This window comes from Thamnophis sirtalis, unplaced genomic scaffold (genome assembly GCF_051295495.1).
Source record: "Thamnophis sirtalis isolate CommonGarterSnake01/CBP01778 unplaced genomic scaffold, rThaSir2_p1.2 scaffold_1, whole genome shotgun sequence".
Lineage (NCBI taxonomy): Eukaryota > Metazoa > Chordata > Lepidosauria > Squamata > Natricidae > Thamnophis > Thamnophis sirtalis.
Genome location: NW_028261381.1, coordinates 75,477,098 through 75,486,326, shown reverse-complemented (window position 1 = coordinate 75,486,326; position 9,229 = coordinate 75,477,098).

The following is a 9,229-nucleotide window of genomic DNA, read 5'->3' as shown; positions in this document are numbered from 1 at the left end:
CCTTCTTGGCTCATTAACAAATGGCAGGCAGACCAGCTTAAAAGGAATTCTCTTTATCAGTTCTCGGCTCGGACTGGCTGCGAGCCCAAAAATAAACAGAAATAAAGTCTCTTTCAAGCAGATAACAGAATACAAAACAACTCTTACAAGCAGTGCACTTCTCCAGGTGCCTTCTTGCATTAGGGTTACAGGAAACAAAGCACTTCTCCAAGCGTATCTTACATAAACCACGACCAATGATCAATCAATGTTGAATGAACCAAGGAACATAGACTCCTGCAACTAGGGCGTGGCACCATCCGTCCTTTTATCCCCAGAATATGCCCCTAACGAGCCCCAACTGCATAATGAATCTTGCATCCCAAAAAGACTCACAGAAGACATCTGCTGAGTCACAACACTATCCCCCACCGCAGGGCCGTTTCCCTGGGTTCCGATGGTCTGGATGCGGTGGGAATGACGTGACCACAAGATGACCCACACCCATTTCCCTTGGTGCCTTTTTCATGAGTCCCAAACCTCTGGAGGCATAGCCCCCTTGAATCGGAACTCCTTAGGTATCTGGGGGCCACCATGTTTCCTTCCGCCCTTCCTGGCGTCAACACCCTGTCCAGGGTCATCCACCCTCCACAAGGCCGACCCACCAGCCCCCTACCATCGGAGGTTGATGGCAGCTCTACCAGCTTCGGCCGAGCCTTAACACCCTGTCCAGGGTCCTCCACCCTCTGCAAGGCCGACCCACCCTCCCCCTATCATCGGAGGTTGATGGCACCTCTACCAGCTTTGGGCGAGCCACCACGCAATCCCCTCCCGCAGAGCCCTTCCCCCGGTTTCGATGATCGGGGTGCGGCCCAGGAGGGTTGGTGATGGCCCCCTGGAGCACGGTCCAAGACCCTGGTATCCCTCTGGGACCCTAAAGACAAAGTCCAGTGCTGCGGGGATTGGAGTCGATAATGGCTGGAATCTCGGCAGAGTTCTCCTTGTAGACCTGGCCCAATGACACTGTGCACATGACTTCATGCACCTCTGCACATCATTTTTCAGATGGGGCCACCAAAATTGACGGGAGGCCAGGCGCAACATCCGAACAACCCCCAATGTTTTGATGCAGACGTGCAATGAATCTGCGAGAGCACCCGTCGACGGATGTGCCCTGCGGGAACATACAGCTGGCCCTGACACTTCAAAAGATCCCCTTCCAAAGTCCATGGGGACGCCGGCCCCACTTCCACCTTTCATTGCTCCACCCAGTCGTCACCCCGCTGCGCATCCCGTACCAGAGACTGCATGCTCACTGGATGACAAATGGCAGTGCAGGCTGCAATGGGTAGAACAGTCCAAGGTGGAAGCGAGTTCACAGGGTCAGAGTTCTCTACTTTACTAGGCAGGGCCTCCACCCTGGGACTCCACACACCCCAAACGCACGCTATCTTGTGTGAACGGGGTATCACGGCTGGACTAACGTGCTGGTTGTCCGACATGATAGTGCGTTGTTGAGGGATGGCTGCAGTCCGCGCAACCCTTCTGCTCTTCTTGGGGCAGCTCCCTGACAGGTGTCCAAGACCCCCACAGTAGAAGCACAGTCCCTCAGCACATCTTCTGTCCATCTCTGTCCGTGACACTCGAGGTCTGACAGCACCCAACTCCATGGGCTCCTCCCAGTCCACTGCAGTCCCTTGCTGAACCGGCATGCTGGTGGTCTCCTGGAATACACGGCGAGGCCTTCGCCTCTGTAGCCGGGCATCTATCCAGAGGCACAGGTGGACCAACGCGTCGAACGTCGGTGGCCTGTCCACCCTCACCAGTTCATCCTGCAAGGCCTCAGACAATCCATCCTGGAACGTGTCCATTAGAGCTGGTTCATTCCATGTGGAATCCTGGCTATGTAGCCTGAATTCAGTCACATAGTCCTGCAATGAACCACTCCCCTGCTGCAGTGATTTCAGATTTCTAGCAGATGTTTCCCCCCCTTTTTTTAAAATAATAAATGTTTTTTTAATTTTAATTTGAAACAAGTACAACATCTTTCTTTACATCTGTAGAAAATGTATCAATCGATTACAAATAAACTTTGGTACATCTCCTCCACAGTCAACAAACATAACTCATATTAACTCAAGCATTTTGACTCAGATATTCATATATATCGTTATATATCCATTTTCATTTGACTGTAATTATTATTTAAAAATATTAATAAAAGTAATAATCTTGAACAATACATGCCCACACCAGTGGGAAAAGAAAAAATCAAAAAGAAAAAGCAATATATATATATATATATATATATATATATATATATATATATATATATATATATATATATATATATATATATATATATATATATATATATATATATATATATATATATATATATATATATATATATATATATATATATATGCAAAAATAAAACAAAAAAAAAGACAAAAAGGACAAAGGACAAGGCAGGAAAGAAAAAAACAAAAACAAAACACAGGTATCTATTATAAAAAAGAAAAAGTATATCAACTGGTTACAACATGCTTTGGTGCATCTCTTCCATTAACTCATATTAATTCAAATATCTTAACTCAGATGTTTACCATATTAACATCATTATACCTCCAGTTTTAGTTAACTATAGTTATTTAAACATCCTTCATCCTTAACTATGCCAAAGAATTAATCCATAACACATGCTGACATTTCATTTACTTGCTTGTAAAATCCTCTATTAACATCAAATCCTCATATCCTATTTTAGCTGAACATCCATAATATTTAATTATATCATATATCATAACATTTTCCCAGTATTAATTAACATTTAGCTGTATATATTTTATTTAGTTTTTTAATAGTGATAATTATTGTAATTAATACTCTTTATGTATAATCCAAAAATGTTTTCTCATATCCAATTGTTATTTATCATATCAACTCCACATTATATACATTACTATCAATATCAATTATTATTCAGCTATATCTGTTACAAAAAAGAGTAATTAGATTTAGCTAATTTTCAATTGTATTCTTCAGTCTATCAGCCAACTCCACATTATATACATTACTATCAATATTAATTATTATTCACTATATCTATTACAAATAGAAGTAATCAGATTTAGCTAATTTTAAGTTGTATTCTTCCATCTGTCAGCCTATGTCTCTCCAATAGCAAAATCTTCTCAGTCCAGTTGCCATTCGTTGAATAAATTTACCAAATGTTTTTATAAGCAAGTCCAAACAGAGATATCTTCGCACCTTTTTGCTCTGAATGTCACTGATGAGATAATAATGTTGTCCCAGGCTTGTAAAACTTTTCAAATAACTTTAATTCTCAAGGGTGGAGTTTTCATTTCTCCTGCACTCTGTCTCTTAAAATGAATCTTCTTTATAGCTCCCCCCCTTTCCAGCATGGCATTCCTTTCTTCCTCTGAGATAGACCAGACGCCATTTCTCACATTTTCCATTTGTATTTCAGGAACATTCAAACATTCAACGATCTCACCTTTTCCTTCACATTTTAAAATCAAGCAATCCAATTTTTTTTCAAATTTTTGAAATGAATCAAACAGCTTTCGAAATGCGGAAAGAAGAATCTGGAATGAGCCCTTAGAAATATATTCCGACGCCATGATGTGTCGTAGTTAGAATTTGCAAGTAAAAACACGCTGGAAACTGTGCGATCTTATCTGATCTTAAACACAGCCAAGCAATAAAAGTGACAGATCGTGAAGGGCTAATTAGTAGAAGGTTAGCTTTACGACCCACTTAGAAAGAGTCAAGGGGGGGAATGTCGAAGAATTCCTTGAAGCGTTTAAGAAATAAAGTAACCACCGGTCATAAATCCATTAAAAAAAAGACCAATTCGCCGCTAAGTTCCTCTATTCTTTGGTTTCGATTAGCTTAAATTTTTAGTGCGGACCGTCTCTCTTTGAATAATAAAATCAGCTTACCAGATGACATCACTTCTACCATTCTTAGGGGCAACCTGCAGTTTCGGTTAGCATACAGCTAATCCAGAAGGAGCTGGCAAAAGGGGTTAAATTCCAAGCCCCCCAGAGACCTGCGAACGCCTCTGAGGTAACTGGATCTCCCCAAACCTTCACTGTCTCTTCGGGACAGCTAAGATCGAAAACGACCCTCCAATTTCCTTCGGAATAGGGGAATTTCAGGAATAGCCTGAAACTCCGTCTTCTCACTGCTAAGCCCCGCCTTCTTCCCCCCAGATGTTTCCCCCTTGATAGGATCTTCAAACATTCATTTGAAGTACTGGCAAAAGCCCTGGAAGTCATCCAACAAAGGGCTCTGCTAAACTAACAAGGGGGTAGCCCACTGGGCAGCTGTGCCTGAGAGCAAACTGATAATGAATCCCACCTCAGGAACAGCTTGCATTGTCCCAGAAACGTGGCAAACATGGCCAGACTCCCATCATATTTATCTGGCATGGCTACTGGGCATTTCCTCCTTGGCTTGAGGGGGGGTGCAGCTCTCTGCAACTGTTGAATTTGGTCCGACAACATCGCGATTTGTTGTGCCATTTGTCTATTTTCAGCCATCAATTGTTCCATATTTACTGAAATGAAGGCTTTTGGGGCAGGAGTCAATCTGTTCTGTCCCCCCTTCTCGGCTCGTTAACAAATGGCAGGCAGACCAGCTTAAAAGGAATTCTTTTTATCAGTTCTCGGCTCGGACTGGCTGCGAGCCCAAAAATAAACAGAAATAAAGTCTCTTTCAAGCAGATAACAGAATACAAAACAACTCTTACAAGCAATGCACTTCTCCAGGTGCCTTCTTGAATCAGGGTTACAGGAAACAAAGCACTTCTCCAAGCGTATCTTACATAAACCACGACCAATGATCAATCAATGTTGAACGAACCAAGGAACGTTGACTCCTGAAACTAGGGCGTGGAACCATCCATCCTTTTATCTCCAGAATATGCCCCTAACGAGCCCCAGCTGCATAATGAATTTTGCATCCCGAAAAGACTCACAGAAGGCATCTGCTGAGTCACAACACCCCCCCCTTTTGTCTCTTTCTCTCTCATCCAAAGAAGCAGAAGCCTCAAGTAGCTCAATTTCTTAATAATTTTATTTTAACCCCTCAATTTGTGGTGGGGTAAAATGGGTATTGAAAGTGGTCAGGGTAAGTCAAGCCACGTCAGCTCTGATGATTTCAAAACAGGGTCATGACAATTTTTAACTTTAGTTGTTTCATCAATTGTTCAAAAAGAAAATGACAGAAATACAAGTGACTGGTATCCAAGTTGGCTGCTCTCAATATAATTGGGATAGTTTTGCAGTCTATTGATCATCTGCTTCTGGATCATCAAGAGCTTATTTATCTAGGGCAGGATCGGGAACAATGGCCTTTTTATGACTTGTGGACTTCAACTCCCAGAATTCATGAGTCAGCCATGCTAGCTTAGGAGTTCTGGCAGTTGAAGTCCACAAATCATAAAGAAGCCATCATTCCCCTTCTCTGATCTAGGGAATACAAACAGGCTGAATAATGTATATTGGGTGAAAGAAAAATAAGAATCCATTATGAGTTTTATTTATCACTAGGGTTCTCCTTAGCTCAGGAACATACAGGAAATCTCCAGAAGTATGATTTTCTTTTTTGCCATTCCCCAACTAGGTTTCAGCAACGGATGAACTTCAATCTAACAAAAATCTAATCAGGATCAGAGATGGTTAGCAGTTGAATGGAAAACCGTCCACTCAAAACATGTCTATAATGCCAAGGTTATAGACTGGGAAATCAAAAAAATATACCAGAAGAAAATAATGGCAGATCGCTTCTATTCTGTTGCCAGGATAACTTTACCGACCTATCCAGGAAAACACTGCACACTGAGTTAAACACTAAAATAAAAGTTACTTTTTAAAATTTCCCATAGCTCTTAATAATCCTTTCTCTTCCTTGTACGACAAATCTTTTATTCTTCTTCCGGAAAGCAAGGGAGAAAGGCACAAAATAATTTTGAGCTTAATTATCACATCAGCATAGTATGCAGTGTTGTGAAATTATGTCCATGAGGTTTGATTTTTATTTATTTACTATGACATTCTTACGAAAATTCAGCAAAACATTCATAAACAGGTTCTTTGAGTGAATTGTTCCTAATGCACAAGTCAAGGTGAGGGGAATTCAAATCTCAGAGTGACTCATGTAGATATTAGTAGATTGTCTTAGAAATTATCAGATTGGATTTCAAATACATTAGATCAACAGGAGCATTCTTCTCACTTATGACTTATGTGACATTGAGATTGCTTCCTGGTATTATAAAATTGGTCAATGGCTAGAATCATTTAAGAAAGTTCATACCCTTTCTCTTTTCACTTGCTGTAATAGAAGAAATTTTTCCTTGATGTCAGCAGTAACAATAAAGTAGATTTACTCAACCGTGGATGTGTGAAGCCATGGATTAGAATAACAACAGCATGATGTAGCCCACAAGATGGCATAGGTTGACTTGGAATTCTGATACTTGGTACAACTTTTTTTCATTTATTTGTTTATTCATTTTCATTCATCCCTTGCTTACTCTTTCTTTTAGAAGATAAGCACTAAAACATTGATTAGACTTTCTTAGAAACATAGTAGGTTAATTAAAAATAATGTAGCAGCAAGAACATCCAAGTTAATATATTTTGTATCTTCTATATTATCATCCTCTATTGGAGCATTGGAAAGTGAATGTGGGCTCATACTTCATGCACAGATTCATCCTAGACTTGTTTGAAAAAAGTCAACTGAACATATCACTGAAACATACCATACATACATACATACATACATACATACATACATACATACATGCATGCATACATGCATACATACATGCGTACATACATAATCCACATTATGAGATGATGTTCATGCTACATGCTGAATTTAGATACATTAATCAACTTCATAGCTTTGTACACTATCATGAATTAATCAATCAAACTACATTTGTGTATGCAAAGTCACAAAAATTATATAATTGAAAACTACAGGTATTTAAGGAATGATGTTCAAACTCAGCCAAAGTCTTTCAGTCCATATAATTAATATGCCTATTAACTTTTCATCATAAGCCTCTTAGCAGCTTCCTTCATTCCCTGTCTAGTCATTCATGTCCAGTAGAGTGCTAAATTAGGGGGAGTGGGAGCAATTTGATATCTTTCTGAGCTATGATGTGTTTCTTACTCAATTGCAAGGAAACTTTTTGTACTGGTCTGAACTAGATGTAGGACTGTTTGTCAATCACTACATAGATAAAGATCAACTCAACTTAATCTTTGTAAGAGTTTCCCTTTAATTCAAATCTTTATTTTATCCAGTAAGAAATCCTGTGTTCTTTGCATATTCCCTCAATAATCTGTAGAAAGATTTGGGTTGGGGATTATTTATTTATTTTGTATATATAACACACATGATTTTTTTTTTAAATAACCTTTGCTCCTGGTACCATATGCCATATTAAGGCTTAGGGAATTTGATTTTATAGAGTTTTCCTTTTAACTGAACATGTTGCAACCACACATCATTCATTCACAAGACTGGTGCAATAATAAACTTCAATAGTCAATTTATATTGTCTTCAAGCAGGAAGAAATGTTCATTTAAATGTACAAGAAAGTTGAAACTCTAAAACCAAGTCAACTATGAGGTCAGTCAATTTCCAAAAAAGTATTCTGTTTGTTTTGCTTGTTTTACGGAAAGTACGAATCATTGGTATTTGAATATACTTTCAATCTTGACTGGCAGGCCCAATTTGTTTTCAAATTGTGGTTTAATCAAACAAGGTGTGAGAAATGTGAGATTTAAACATTAATTGACATGTTATGTTTGGACTATTACAGCCAAAGCTACTTTATTTATTTATTTAGCGTATGGCATCTACAGAGGTCATACAATCATTGATATACATATTTAGTTTAAATAAAGCTGTATGTGTGTGTGTATGAATGATATGTGGACAATACAATATAAGACATAATATATTAAATTAGAATAAAACCATAATAAAATCACCATAATATGGAGCCATAGAATTGCAATCAGATAGATGTTATAATTTGATATATAAGGAAGCTAACCATCTAACTGGTACAGTTGCAGTGAGATCATCCCAGGTGTCTTGAAATTTCCTAAGGGGACATTCCTGAACTATACGTGTGCATCACAGTCACACTGTGGGCTCTCGGCTGTTCCCCACTTAAAGAGCTTTGCCTTAATTCTGTCCTGATTCTATTCAGGTGGGCCCATATTTTTCAGGGTAACTACATTCCTGGAAGTGGTATGATTGCTTAGATGGAAGGTCCATACTTCAGTTTTATTTGGGTTAGGGCATAGTCTCCACTTCTCATATTATATTTGACATAATCACCCAAGCTACTTATTAGTTGTGTTCATCTCAAAATGTTTTTCCCATCAGTATCATCAGAACTGTTGTCAAAATGATTAATTTGTCATTCAATTTGTCATTCAAACCACCTGGCTGCTCTCCATCAAGTGGAGAATGCCATGATCTTCACCGGGTGGAGATAAGGAGAACATCCCTCTTCAGATCCCAAAGTAACTCATTTGTCCTTCTTATACCTTCACTCTCCAAATCCTACTCTTACTTTTAAAGTTCTACTGAAGCTTGCTGGCAGCTTACTTTAATTATATCAATAAAAAGGAAGGGTATAAACCAAATACAGGAACAATGCAATTTTCCAACATATCCTTTGCTTCTTCAATAGTTCACTTCTTCAATACTATGTAATGTTCAAGTGCTATCCTCTCCGCAACTATGCTCCCTCTTTAACTGATTCCTTCTATGCTCCTAAACAATTCCTTACATCTGTGCATGTTCCATCTCCCTTTAACCTAATTGATTCACTAACAGTGCTGCCATTGGTACTATTTCGATAGATGATGATTGCACCCATTTGATGCAGCAATCTGGGGACTTTAGCAATATTGTAAAAGGCTGAGGTTATACATATATGATATTTTCAGCATTATGTCACTTTCCAGGATATCTTAAGGCTTTGAACTATTTATTTTATATTTTAAAATATTAGATTGGGATTTTCAGGGTTGTACATCTTTAAGATGTTAAGTGTTATTATGGTGGAGTGGTGTGTATGAAATAATAGGTACAGTCTGTTATCTGGGGAATGTTTGAATTTTCAAACATAAGAAGACTAGATAAAGTTACACACTGATATGGAGCTTTGGGCCAGAAAGC